This window comes from Schistocerca serialis, chromosome 4, assembly GCF_023864345.2.
Source record: "Schistocerca serialis cubense isolate TAMUIC-IGC-003099 chromosome 4, iqSchSeri2.2, whole genome shotgun sequence".
Lineage (NCBI taxonomy): Eukaryota > Metazoa > Arthropoda > Insecta > Orthoptera > Acrididae > Schistocerca > Schistocerca serialis.
The window spans coordinates 525153850-525168996 of NC_064641.1; the positions used below are offsets into that span (position 1 = coordinate 525153850).

The 15147-nt window shown below is 45.6% G+C and overlaps 1 protein-coding gene across 3 annotated transcripts in view; it reads right to left on the reverse strand.

Annotated features, from left to right (window-relative positions):
- LOC126475246 (RING finger protein nhl-1) overlaps window positions 1-13605 on the reverse strand; it is a 288062-nt gene extending 274457 nt beyond the window's left edge. For all 3 annotated transcript variants that reach the window (XM_050102942.1, XM_050102941.1, XM_050102939.1), the window contains exon 1: window positions 13377-13605. The gene's annotated coding sequence lies outside the window, so the exon portion shown is untranslated. The remainder of the gene's footprint in view (window positions 1-13376) is intronic.
- Window positions 13606-15147: the final 1542 nt, after the last annotated feature.

The window sequence follows — 15147 nt, forward strand, 5'->3', positions numbered from 1 at the left end:
GTTTCCGGGAGTTTCGGAACCTATATTGAAAATTGGAATAGAGATCAATATAAACATCATTTCCGTCCTTTTTACTGCTCATGGACACCACGCATTGCATGTTGTACCACCATACAGCGAGATCTTCAGAAGTGTTGTCCCAGATTTCTGCACACACCAGTACCTCTGATACCCAGTAGAACGTCCTCCTGCATGGATGCATGGCTGTATTCGTCGTGACGTACAAGTTCATCAAGGCACTGTTGGTCCAGATTGTCCCACTCCTCAACGACGATTCGACGTAGATCCCTCAGAGTGGTTGCTGGGTCACCACGTCATCCATAAACAGCCCTTTACAATCTATACCAGGCATGTTCGATAAGGTTAATGTCTGGAGAACATGGTGCTCACCGTAGTCGAGCGATGTCGCTACCCTGAAGGAAGTCATTCACAAGATGTGCAGGATGGGGGCACGAATTATCGTCCATGTCGATGTGGTTGCACTATCGGTCGGAGGATGGCAATCACGTTTCGTACAGCCGTTACCCCGACTTCCATGACCACCAGTGGCGTACGTCGGTCCCACATAATGCCACCCCAAAACAGCAGGGATCGTCCATTTGCTGCGCTCGCTGTACAGTGTGTCTAAGGCGTTCAGCCTGACCGGGTTGTGTCCAAACACGTCTCCGACGATTGTCTTGTTGAAAGAACATGTGACACTCATCGGTGAAGAGAACGTGATGCCACTCCTGAGCGTTCCATTCGGTATGTTGTTGGGCCCATCTGTGCCGCGCTGCATGGTGTCGTGGTTTCTCCTTGCCATAATCCGTTGGTAGCGGTCAAGCCGGCCGCTGCGGTCGAGCGGTTCTAGGCGCTTCAGTACGGAACCGTGCTGCAGTAACGGTCGCAGGTTCGAATTCTGCATCGGGCATGGTTGTTTATGATGTCCTTATGTTATTTAGGTTTAAGTTGTTCTAAGTCTAAGGGACTGATGACTTCAGATATTAAGCCCCATAGTGCTTAGAGCCATTGGAACCATTTGATAGAGGTCATCCACTGCAGTAGCCCTTGGGCGGCCGAGGCATGTTTCGACAGTTCCTGTCTCTCTGTATCTCCTCCATATCCGAACAACATCGCTTTGGTTCACTCCGAGACGCCTGGACACTTACCTTGTTGAGAGCCCTTCCTGGCACACAGTAATATTGCGGACGCGATCAAGCCGCGGTTTTAACCGTCTAGGCATGGTTGAACTACAGACAACACGAGCCGTGTACCTCCTTCCTGGTGGAATGACTGGAAGTGATCGACTGTCGGACTCCCTCCATCTAATAGGCGCTACTCGTACATGGTTGCTTACATCTTTGAGCGGGTTTAGTATCGTCTCTGAACAGTCAAAGGGGCTGTATCTGTGATACAATATCCACAGTCAACGTCTGTCGTCACGAGTTCTGGGAAAACGAGGTGTTGCAAAACGATTTTTGAAGTGTGTAACTCGTTGCAGAAGTCCTCCATTTGTCTTGATGCGCTGCTGAATGCGTCAGCGAAAGGCTTCCTAACACGCCACAATATGACGTGCGGAATGGTGCTTATTTGACAGCGAATGAGAGTATTAAGTTAATCAACTGTCTGCAAATGACTGGTGAAGATCATTTGCAACCAGAGTTGAAGGAATACAAAGCTGTTAAATTTTGGGAATGCGGCGGTCACATCATTGAAGCGAGGCATAACACAGATGTTTGTTAGAGTATGACCTTACTTTGGCACTCGGTGTGAATCGTTGGACCAGTTTGTCGAAACCATATGTTATTAGCAACGCTCTTCCCTGCAATTCCAGAGTAAGAAAATTCTGCAGCATTTCGCAGTAGCGGCTGACATTCGCTGTTGCGAACGTCCTGCGTCATAGTGCGAGACGGATAATCTACTATGTTCAAACTTTACACTATGCCACAGCTTTTGAAGTCGCCTGGGGTACTTAATGCAAACGTTGTAAATTTTTCTGAGAGCAGTACCTGAAGTTATGCGTATTGACATATCCAGTCACGAATAAGTTTGCTTCACCGGAGATCATCAATTGTTAGAGAGACGATGGTTGATCGTTGTTATTGCAGGTATGCCTGTCTTGCCTCTGAGCTCCTGGACCACCTGCAATTTATATGGGTGAAACTTCAAATAATCTAGCAGACGGCGCAACAATGAACTTCGTGACAGTTGTAATGTTTGTGCATGTAGCCATACAGAACGTGATACACTCACCCATGCCATGAGCTCACGGTTGGAACGCTACTTCCCCGGTCTGGTGATGACCGCTCACAGTGTCGCCTACCCGAGAATACTGTACCTCTCGGGTACAGTCAAATGGCGATCATTAGTGTACCTCCTTGACAAAACCAGTTCGGCTTAAGTCTTCCACCACCGCAGTTAGCACCTGCACAGACCACTGCTCCTTGCCATATTAATTACCTCATTCCGTCTTTCTCAGCTGTGTATGCATCCTCAGTATTCAACGCGCATTTGACTAGTACATACAATGAGATGACAGGGGTCATAAGATACCTCCTAATAAGGCGTTGGGCATTCTTTTGCCCGGCATAGGGCAGTAACTCGACGTGGCACAGACTCAACAAGTCGTTGGAAGCCCCCTGCAGAAATACTGAGCCATGCTGTCTATATAGCCGTTCATCATTGCGAAAGTGATTCCGATGTAGGATTCTGTGCTCGAAATGACCTCTCAATTATGTCCTATAAATGTTCCATGGGATTCGTATTGGACGATCATTCGCTCGTATTGCCCAGAATGTTGTTCAAACCAGTCGGAACAATTGTGACCTGGTGACATGGTGCGTTGTCATCCATTAGAATTGCATCGCTGTTTGGTAACATTAAGTGCATGAAGGGCTGCAAATGGTCTCGAAGTAGCCGAACATATTTCCAGTCAATGATCCATCTAAACACAGCTCACACCATTGTGGAGCCACCACGGCTTGAACAGCGCGTTGTTGACGACTTGGCCCCATGGATCCGTGGAGTCTGACCCAGACTCGAACCCTACCATAAACTCTTACCAAATGAAATCGGGACTCATCTGACCAGGTAGCGGTTTTCCAACCGTCTAGCGTCCAACCGATATGGTCACTAGCCCGTAAGAAGCGCTGCAGACTATGTCGTGCTGTTACCACAGCGTCGGTCGTCTGCTGTCATAGCTTATCAACGACAAATTCCGCCGCACTGTCCTAACGGACACTTTCGTCGTGCGTCCCACTTTGATTTCTGCGGTTATTTCACGCAGTATATCATGTCTGTTAGCACTGTCACCAATACGCAAACGCCGCTGCTCTCGATAGTTAAGTGAAGACCGTCGGCCATTGCCTTCTCAGTGGTGAGAGGTATTGCGTGAAATGTGTTATTCTTGAGGCACTCTTGACGCTGTGGATCTCGGAATACTGCATTCCCTAACGATTTCCGAAATGTAATGTCTCATGCGTCTATCTCCGTTACCATTCCGCGTTCAAAGTCTGTTAATTCCCGTCGCGCGGCCATAATCACTTGGGAAACCTTTCCACATGTATCATTTCCGCCAATGCACTGCTCTTTTATACCTTTCGTACGCGGTACTACCACCATAAGTACACATGACCGAGCGAGGTGGCGCAGTGGCTAGCACACTGGACCCGCATTTTGGAGGACGACAGTTCAAACCCGCGTCCGGCCATCCAGATTTTTCTGAATCGCTCCAGGCGGGACGTTCCCTTTGAAAGGACACGGCCAATTTTCTTCCCCATCCTTGACAAAATCTGAGCTTGTTCTCTGTCTCTAACAACCTCAATGTTGACGGGTCGTTAAACCTAGTTTTCCGTCTTTCCTTTTCTTCTTACTGTATGTATGCATACAGTGTGACTAGTGTCACCTCAGTATACGATACGCGTGACTATGTGTTTCAAAACCGCCAGGAACTGCTGGTAAACAATTAATAGCTATGAATTTCGCTCTTCTGGTCATCTTCAGACGGTAACTAATTTGATGATATCGGTAGGTTATAAGAAGATTGAAGCCGGTAGTAAGTAAATAATTATGTATGAGGACCTCTTGGCTGTCCTGAAATATGAGAAATATTTTATGACTGAATTGGAAACAGGTGCGAATGAAAGTCGCGAAATGGTATTCCGGTTTGCGAGGCAGACGACCGCTACTGTGCGGCGGGCAGGTCGAGCCGCAGCCACTCTTAGTCAAGTGGACGCAAATAGCCCGGGCCGCAGCTGCTGCCAGGCCACTGATTCAGTGGCACCCTGGCGCGGGGCAGCGCGCCGGAACTTTCCCCGCCGGCGCACAGTCTCAGGCTGTGCCCTTCTGTTACTGCGAACCAAATGATACGGGCACGTGAGTTTCCCGATTTCTCACGTGACAAGAGTGTTGTAGACTTGGCTGGTGTTTTCCGACTGAAAAACAGCCGTTACTACACGAACAGTGTCGCTAATTTGGTGTGAGTAGTACGGTCCAATACGCGAAAGGCGTGTGATGGTGATGGGGGGTGGGGGGAGGAGGGGGGAGGAGGGGTCTCGCACAGCTTCTACTCAAATGTACGACTGAATTTTCTCGTTTTGAGAAGACAGAACAGACTTTCCTGTCATCTCCAGGTCTTAAAAACATCTTGTTGTTGTGAAACGTGTTTATACGTGAGGTCGAAATTTGTGTGAGGTTCAACTTAAAATAAACGCGTTTCATAACGAAAATATTTTTTAAGGTCAAGATGACAGCAAAGTTTGTCTTAACCGGTTATATTAAATAAAGAGACATTAGTGCGATCTTGCCTTTAGAATGTTTTTTATCAACTGGACGAAAATTTAGAACAACGCAAAAAAAAACCAACTTCGGGTAACAAACGATAGCTTACGAGTAAATCCATACAAATAATAAAACTGTAAAACTATTGTGTCGGTGCAGTGAAAATATTTGCCAAAAACTTCAGGTGATGCATAGTGTAAAAAAAAAAAAAAAATTAAGACTATTTTTTAACCTTTGTCTAAACGCGCTAATGCTCAAAACAACTAGTCAAATTTTCATGGGATTTTTATGGGTATCTTGAGCTCATCTTGGGTCAACATGTTCTTATAGGCTGTATGTCACTAAAATCGGATCAAGAAGAAAAAGCTATCTAATTTAAAGTTTCACGAGTCTTCACAGCTTAGTAGTTCGGATGTTTACCTCAGTGATCCGATCATCACGGAGTAGTACACGAAAAAACCAACAGATGGCACTAGTTTCGTAGTACAACAAAGCACCTATAGGGGGCAGTGTAACTTTTCTTTTTTACCTCGGCGGCAGAAGTATTTTTGAAAGTTTACGTTAGTGACAGAAATAAGTGCCGTATTCTTACCTTGACGAATACAAACTAACGCTGAATTGACTTGGCAAGGATATACGGATTTATTGACTTCGCTTTGTGTATTAAAAACGAAATTGCTTTGCTTTATTCGATACGTATTCCTTATATCTGACTTCTGGCATAGGAAAAACGCGTTTATTGAGTTTGAATTGTAATTTGGGTGCCTACTTATTAATTTTGATTTAGTTTTGTTTATGAATAAAAATGCCTAGAAACTGGTCGAGTCTTGATAGTAGACCTACCTGTGCGAAGCCGGGGCGGCTCGCTAGTGAAAAATATTTGGCATCAGTTAGAGGAAAAACAAATGACTGCTTCGGAATGCTATGCCGTTGACTTCGCAACATCGATTGAATGTCTAAGTGTAATGCTGTGAGGTGATATAAAGTAGAAACGACTTATGGTATGCTGACAAAATGGGCAATTCAGACTTGGTGAAATAAATCTGAGGTACGAAACTTCGGAGTAGATTAAAGATGTGTGCCGGAACTTGAATCGAACCCAGGAGTGTGCCTTTCGTTGGGAATGTAGTTGCCAATTGAGCTAGCCAGGCACGACTCTCGACACACGATCACAGCTTCAGTTCTATTAGCTCATCTCATGTCTGATTGGGTCGAATGCGTTGTCATTAGAGGAAGGAATGAGCCAAAGCTTTTCATAAGGTGTTGACCGGAAAATGATTTAGCCTTACCCCAGAAAAATCCCATGGCTTGTCGCCCCTCTTCCCAAATTTCACCTATAAAATGACCTCGATGTCAACGGTTCGCTGCTCTGTAACCTGAGTTATAAAGTGGACTGCGTTGTCATTAGAGACCGAGCACTAGCCCCATTTCACATGAATCCCGCAACTCTTACGTGCTCAACGTCCGAAGTCGACAAATTACCCACAACTTCCGTTACTGCCAGTACCCGAACTGCATAAGTATCAACAGGCTTGTGATTTCCTGTTGGCCACTCACCGCAACAGGTCAGTAAGCCATGTTGTTGGAGTATAACGATTTTGAGCTAAAGAGTTGTATTACATTTTATTACAAAATTTTAAAGCAGATAAATTATTATCTCAACACTCTAACTAACAAAAGTATGACGAAAAAGAGCTGAAAGAAAAGAAAGTATGTTATCAACAACTTTTACTAAGTACATTTGTTGAAAAGATATTTCTAAACTACTGACATTGAGTGCAATATGTTTATTCGACCATTATGTCGTTCTACCATCTTGTTCTGAGTGAACACTTGTCTTCATTTGGCTTTCTTGTCAGTTTTTTTATATGGAACCAGAACTGACGTTATTTAACTGAATCTAAGAGTCTGTCTGAGCTCTTCTTAAATTGCTCACAATTCACTGAAACAGCTAAAACGAGAATGAAAACTTCCATAGTTATTTCTCCGAAGTGCAGGATACCCACCTGTTTCAAATAGAGGTAGGTGTTGTTTAAACTGAAGAGCAAATCGTGGAATTCAGGTAGCGGGAATATTGGATCCTTCCTCTATCTTTTATTAATTACGGAATTCTTGTCTGCTCACTAGCTGCACTGAAGAAGTAATGCACCGTAAGTTTTTCGAAGGAACCGCTTTTAGCTTGATATAATTTCAGTATACCGCAAGAACCACAAGTCTGGATAGCAAGATGATGGCGCTGAATCCCTCTTCCCGAATCTCGTGTGTTGTGATGTGGATATTGACAGACTGCTAAACTGTATCCTGTCTTTCTACGAGACCATGGCTAAGCTACGCCAGCACGTTCGGTAGTAGTGCTCAATTTTTGTGATCCTCGATCATGAGCGTTAAAGATAAAGATCGAATGAATCCGAAGACGTGCTGTCAGGTTTTAAGCCGGTCGATCTTGAAAGTGAAGGAGTATTTCGGAGATGATAACAATTATAAAGGCTCACCGCTCACGATGGACTGCTGACGATTGCGCTACGTACAGTCGTGGACAAAACGAGCGAGACCCCTCGCCTTTGCGTTATGCTGATCCACACAGCTTTGAAGTCTGCTACACAGCATAACAGGCAAGGCGACGAAGTGCTACCAACATACTATGCACAGGCGTGAAATTGAAAAACTAACCGAACTTTGTCAGACTGTTTTTAATCACATGTAAGACTATATTAACGCTGATTAGTGTGTTGAAACTGAAATACACTCCTGGAAATGGAAAAAAGAACACATTGACACCGGTGTGTCAGACCCACCATACTTGCTCCGGACACTGCGAGAGGGCTGTACAAGCAATGATCACACGCACGGCACAGCGGACACACCAGGAACCGCGGTGTTGGCAGTCGAATGGCGCTAACTGCGCAGCATTTGTGCACCGCCGCCGTCAGTGTCAGCCAGTTTGCCGTGGCATACGGAGCTCCATCGCAGTCTTTAACACTGGTAGCATGCCGCGACAGCGTGGACGTGAACCGTATGTGCAGTTGACGGACTTTGAGCGAGGGCGTATAGTGGGCATGCGGGAGGCCGGGTGGACGTACCGCCGAATTGCTCAACACGTGGGGCGTGAGGTCTCCACAGTACATCGATGTTGTCGCCAGTGGTCGGCGGAAGGTGCACGTGCCCGTCGACCTGGGACCGGACCGCAGCGACGCACGGATGCACGCCAAGACCGTAGGATCCTACGCAGTGCCGTAGGGGACCGCACCGCCACTTCCCAGCAAATTAGGGACACTGTTGCTCCTGGGGTATCGGCGAGGACCATTTGCAACCGTCTCCATGAAGCTGGGCTACGGTCCCGCACACCGTTAGGCCGTCTTCCGCTCACGCCCCAACATCGTGCAGCCCGCCTCCAGTGGTGTCGCGACAGGCGTGAATGGAGGGACGAATGGAGACGTGTCGTCTTCAGCGATGAGAGTCGCTTCTGCCTTGGTGCCAATGATGGTCGTATGCGTGTTTGGCGCCGTGCAGGTGAGCGCCACAGTCAGGACTGCATACGACCGAGGCACACAGGGCCAACACCCGGCATCATGGTGTGGGGAGCGATCTCCTACACTGGCCGTACACCACTGGTGATCGTCGAGGGGACACTGAATAGTGCACGGTACATCCAAACCGTCATCGAACCCATCATTCTACCATTCCTAGACCGGCAAGGGAACTTGCTGTTCCAACAGGACAATGCACGTCCGCATGTATCCCGTGCCACCCAACGTGCTCTAGAAGGTGTAAGTCAACTACCCTGGCCAGCAAGATCTCCGGATCTGTCCCCCATTGAGCATTTTTGGGGCTGGATGAAGCGTCGTCTCACGCGGTCTGCACGTCCAGCACGAACGCTGGTCCAACTGAGGCGCCAGGTGGAAATGGCATGGCAAGCCGTTCCACAGGACTACATCCAGCATCTCTACGATCGTCTCCATGGGAGAATAGCAGCCTGCATTGCTGCGAAAGGTGGATATACACTGTACTAGTGCCGACATTGTGCATGCTCTGTTGCCTGTGTCTATGTGCCTGTGGTTCTGTCAGTGTGATCATGTGATGTATCTGACCCCAGGAATGTGTCAATAAAGTTTCCCCTTCCTGGGACAATGAATTCACGGTGTTCTTATTTCAATTTCCAGGAGTGTATAAGATATAAATGAAAGACAAAACTCAAATTAGTATGAAGTGTACTAATAAAAATGAATTTCAGCTTATCGAGGTAAGACAACTGTTTTAGTAAGACGAAGTACCTCGCATCGTTACGAATTAGCAAAATATTACGCGCATTCGGCCACGAAACGGTCTGTGTCATCGTTCGGACCAGTCACACTGAATTACCGTTGTTGAACTACCATGAAAGTGCGCAAATTTAGCAAAGCGTGAAGATTCATAACGAAATTCTGTTAAAAATCAGTCGTTGTCACACTTAAGTCAATTCAGTTATTGACAGGGGCGGAAAAAGTAGGCAGTAACAAGTATGAAATTCTACTAGAGTTTCATACTACTAACATCCACACAAGACGCCGGTTCAGAATAAAGGTAGCAATAAAACGCATTGGGGGCGCGAGAATTTCTTAAAATGGCTTTACTGATAGTCTATCGGCCTCCATCAAGATTAGAACCGAAAACAAACCAGACCTCCCTTGCAGTAGCTAACACCTTTCACTACACTAGCAGACAACCCAGGCAAACAGCCCTCTATTATTACCCCAGACATGAATAAGCCGGCAATTTCGGAATGAAAATGGCAAAATGATCTGAAGTTTCTGTTTTATAGAGATTTCTGGACTCAAAAAAATGATTTTTCTACCTTTATGTCATCGCTTATGTGACGATCATTCGGGATGTTTATCGAAATAACAAAATACTGTAATTATCGAATAAATTTAGTAGGATAATTCTGCACCACCCCAGGAAATAAACGGCGACATAGCTGCCAAACATATTCTACAATGTTTCGAATTCTCCATTAGACTCACCACAGCCAGAAAACGTTCATTAGTCGAAGGGTTTCTTAAGCTAGCTAGCAATGGGAATGCTCTCACTTCTAAAACGCGGTTGCATTAATACTGAGATCTGAATTACCACGGGTATAGGCAAATGGATTTTATTTGCATTCCTGTAAACGTGATTTGGATCGAAAGTGTAGTACGATTAACATGCTGATGTATCAACTGCAACTATAACATTTCGAATAAAGAGTAGGGTTAGTTATTCATTCGTTGTTAGGATTTCGTCACCTAAATCGGTGAAAATGGAACCCTACTAGTCTCACTTTCTTGACCGTCTATCTGTCTACCCAACCCTTGAAACCCGTTTACCTCGAGTATGGGCAGACGTAATAAGCGGAAATGTGTCGCACTTCCTGCGATATACGGTCTCTTGGTGGTGTAAAAAAGTGAGCTTCTATGTCAACGCAATCTAAAGATACGGTCGTTTATGTAAAGAAAATTAACGCGAAAGGTCAAAAAATGGCTCTAAGAACTACGCGACCAAACTGCTTAGGTCATCAATCCCCTAGACCTAGAAATACTTAAACCTACCTAAGCTAAGGGCCTCACACACATCCATGCCCGAGGTAGGATGCCAACCTGTGACTGAAGAAGCCGCGCTGTTCGTGACTGAAGCGCCTAGAACCGCTAGGCCACCGCGCCCGCTGAAACCCTTTTCACCATTAACAGAATTTCGTTATGAATCTTCAAGCACTGCTAAATTTGTACACTTTCATGGTATGTCAGCAACGGTAACCTAGTGTGACTGGTCTGAAAGATGACACAGACCGTTTCGTGGCCGAATGCGCGTAATATTTTGCTAATTCGTAACGATGTGGGGTACTTTGACTTACTAAAACAGTTATGTTATCTCGATAAGCTGGAATTCATTTTTATTAGTACAGTTCACTAGTTAGCGTTTCTTCTTTCATTTATATTTTATATTTATGTGTTGTGTTTAACACACTATTTAGCGTTAATATAGTCTTACACATGACTGAAAACAGTCTGACAAAGTTCGGATAGTTTTTCAATTCCAAGCCTGTGCATAGTATGTTGGTAGCATTTCGTCGCCGTGCCTGTTTGCTGTGTAGCAGACTTCAAAGCTGTGCGGATCAGCATAACGAAAAGGCGAGGGGTCTCACTCGTTTTGTCCACGACTGTACATCTGTAGAACATATTCTAAAACAAAGATATACATACTGGCAACTACGGAGCCATATAGTAATTCATTACGCTATCCGAAAGAGACTTCGTAGGACAAAGCCCGACGGGAAACGATGCGAAGGATCCTAATGATGCACTTTACCGTGGTTTGCAAAGTGTACTTGAAGTTAAAGGCCAAATCCATAGTGTGGGAAACAAAGTGCCGTTACATTATTATTGTTACCGAGTTCATGATGTCTTTTACGAAGGATGTACAAGTGTATGACATAATTTGTCAACGAAGCTTACAAGCGTAGTTTGTAAATTTGTGGTAAGGTCTTATGGGACCAAACTGCTGAGGTCATCGGTCCCTAAGCTTACACACCTCTTAATATAACTTAAACTAACTTGCGCTAAGGACGACACGCACACCCATGCCCGAGGGAGGACTCGAACCTCCTACGGGGGTTTACAAGTGTAAAGATACAACAATCCCATTTGTTTTCTTTCAACCGACTATACATTGACTGTGGTATCAGAGAACCCTCCATAAAATCTTGCATATGTATATGGATTTGTGGAACAACCAAAAACTTCTCTTCGACGAACTAGTACCCGGTGTAACCAGTCCATGGAAAGATACTTTCTGGGAGAGCTCCAGTTGTAAAACCAAGAGAACGGGTAATCGTTTATGCGATGGTTTTCATAATAAGAGAATTTTCATGTCTTGGGCATAGTAAGACGTAAAGTTGGTGCAAAACAACGAGACATTTTGGCGAAATTTCGTAATTCAAGAAGCATCTATCACATACCAATGACGGCGATGAAAACAACAGCAAACACTATTCGTAATTCACTCAGTTTGGTGTGAAGCACTGCAGCTGTGATTAAATGTTGGCATGAACATCGCAAGCTCAAAAGCAGAGGTGTCCAACCCGCGGCTCAAACCAAATGTAAACGTCCGACAAGTCCCCCTTTACTTTTGCTCATCGATTATTGTTGGTGTTCAGAATATTGTATATGGCCTCTAAAATACTTTTCAAGCAATGTGGCCCAGATTAGCTAAAAGATTGGACCACTCTACTCTAAAGGAACTCTGTAGTATCAAAGGAATTGTGGTATAAACCTTAGTGTAACCCGAAGTTGCGATGAAAACGGAAACTCGTAATACGGTGAACTCGCCATTTTTCTCGGAGAATACGAGCATCTAGAATGGATAACTACTTGTACTCAGTTCAGCGAAAAATTATTGAATAAGATACTTTCAGAAAGATGCTTACGAGTTTGTTACATGTGGTATAGACACTGTCTTCACGTTCGATTTCACCCTTTTCTGTGACCGAAACTATTAAACGAATATCTTAAATCTTTTAGTTATGAAGAGTAATGAGAGGTTTCTGATGAATGTTTAACAGCAAATGAAACAGCGTAACTAACAAGAATAATAGCTGGGAATTACTAGAGCTCAATGTTTAAGAAAGAATTTCTGTGTCATGTTGTTACAGTACCACATTTTTGGTGGAACAGACTAGTTCTTTGCTTTATTATGACTTATTTTTATAATTGACGATTGGAAATATACTGGATCAGAACGCATCACCGCAGTAATTTGCAGTGAATCATGTTTTCACATCATGCCACACTCGATCGATAACCGTTTACTCTTGGACTGAAACTGAGTTTGAACCATTTCTTGTGAACGCTGTAGTCCATGATTCACGTCTTCTATAACTGTTTATTTCGCGTCCACCTACATAAATATTATGGCAGCTAAACATAAACGTGTACTTTTGTTATTATTTCACGTTCACGTCATATAAATATCCCAGGCAGATAAACATAAAGACACACATTTACATTCAGATAGTTAATTAATTTTGGTTTCTGAACAAATGCAGCATATCGTGCGTTAGTATGTGACATAATGTGCATAAGTGGTAAGCACAAGTAATAGAAAACTGTTAACAAAATAATTACATACTAGGACAAAGTGGAACATGTGTTTGTGTCTTTTACATTTCAAGATGAATTAGTAGCATCTGTGAACTAACAGTAAGAGGGGAGAGAGAAACATGGTCGTGTTCAGCTGTTCTTGTCATAAATGATTAACGTTACAGACGATCCAAACCAGTAACTGGCCGTCGACAGTAGTGGCTATTAATGTAATTTGCAACTTGAAGAGCTCGCGTGACAAAGCGGGAGCGACAGAGCAGCTTTCTGTGCGGCACGCGTGCGTAGGAGGCACATAAATTGGAGCGAACAGCTGTCCTAATTGGCCGCTTCCTCTGGTGGGGCAGTTTGTCGCTTTACGATCAGCGATAGCGGCCGCTCCAAAGAAAACACTGGTGAGGGAGGGCGGGCCGCCGCCCACGCACTAGCAGCGCTGCCCTAAGTATGCCTAGCAGTGAACCACACACACACAAACACAACACAAACAGCGCACTGTACGCGGGGACTTACACTCGCCAGGAAACCACAACGTCCAGCGGCCGCTAGCTGTTCTGACGCACAGTTCAAGTAACTACGAGATACCTCCTCCGTGAACTGATTCTCGGACGGCGGAATGGAAAAGGGAGACGACGTGATCGCCAGTCTGTGAAGTTCACAAAAGCACACAAACACTGTAGCGCTGTGGCCACTACATGGTCGAGACGCGTCGAGTTCGGGGTCCTGCGAGATAAGTGGCGAGGATGCGTTCCTGGCCGCTGCGGTAGGCCGCGGAGCTGCTGGGGTGGGGGGTCGACCGCCGAGCTTGGGGGGGGGGGGGGGGGGGGGGGGCGAGTGGACGCGCGCGGATCAAACGGGCGCTGCCTTTGGCAGGAGCGCCTGCTACCTGGCTGGCTGACACACATTCCCGCTCCATTTCAAGGCGAGTACCTGCTCCCGCCGAGGGCGCGTGATTCTTTTGATGCCACGACGAGGCTCGACGCGGCCTGCTTTTCTTCATTTCCTCGCCACTCCGCTTTGGTCTGGCAGTATTCAATTACGCCACAGCTTTAATTACTGGCAAGTCAGCTCTAACGCAGTATTACCTTTCTATCTTTTCCATGTTCGTGTTGCACTGAATTTCAAATCCCCGTAAGCGGCTGCAGATCGACACCAGGCAACTATATGTTCTTGTCGATGTTTCAGGAAGGTCGGTACTAACCGCTGTAAAGCTATACTGAGTATTCACTGTCACGGTCCCAAAGTGATGTCAATCATCTGTCCTTTTAAGCGGACTGTTCGGAAAGTAAGGTCCGATTGGTCAGGAAATGGAAACCACAGTGAAAATCAAAAATGTTTTATTTGAAACAGTTCGATACGCCTTCCTGCTACTTCTCTACATACTCAGAACCCCGACTTAGACATCTGTCGTAACGCTGTACCAACTTTCCAACACCCTCTTCATAATAGGTAGCCGCCAGTGCTTTCCGCCACTTCTCTATGCCGGTTTACAGTTCATTATCTGTGTCAAAATGTTGTCTTCACAGTCAGCAGTTCATACGAGGAGACATGAACGTCAAAGGAGCCAAGTCCGGGCTGTAAGTTGGTTGATCAGATATTTCCCATCGAAAACGTTGTGCCGGCCGGAGTGGCCGAGCGGTTCTAAGCGCTACAGTCTGGAACCGCGCGACCGCTACGGTCGCAGGTTCGAATCCTGCCTCGGGCATGGATGTGTGTGATGTCCTTAGGTTAGTTAGGTTTAAGTAGTTCTAAGTTCTAGGGGACTGATGACCTCAGAAGTTGAGTCCCATAGTGCTCAGAGGTCCGCAGCTCGTGGTCGTGCGGTAGCGTTCTCGCTTCCCGCGCCCGGGTGATTCCCGGCGGGGTCAGGGATTTTCTCTGCCTCGTGATGACTGGGTGTTGTGTGATGTCCTTAGGTTAGTTAGATTTAAGTAGTTCTAAGTTCTAGGAGACTGATGACCACAGATGTTGAGTCCCATAGGGCTCAGAGCCATTTGAACCATTTGAAAACGTTGTAACGGCGTCCTCTTTGCCTCCCTCTGCAGTGTGCGCTTGAAAAGTGTCATGAAGAAGGAACTGCATGACAGGTAAGTTATGTGGGGTTGCATGAAATCAGGCTCAACCTCACTGCGGGCACTCATACTTCGCAGGTGATACTTTTGGTCTAGGCATCTTTATGTGCTCATTACTAGCCCAATGTCACGCGATCGACAGGCATACTAGACACACTGCCCAATACATGTGCACAAAGTTTTATCGGATTTTCACTCTCGTTTCTTTTCGC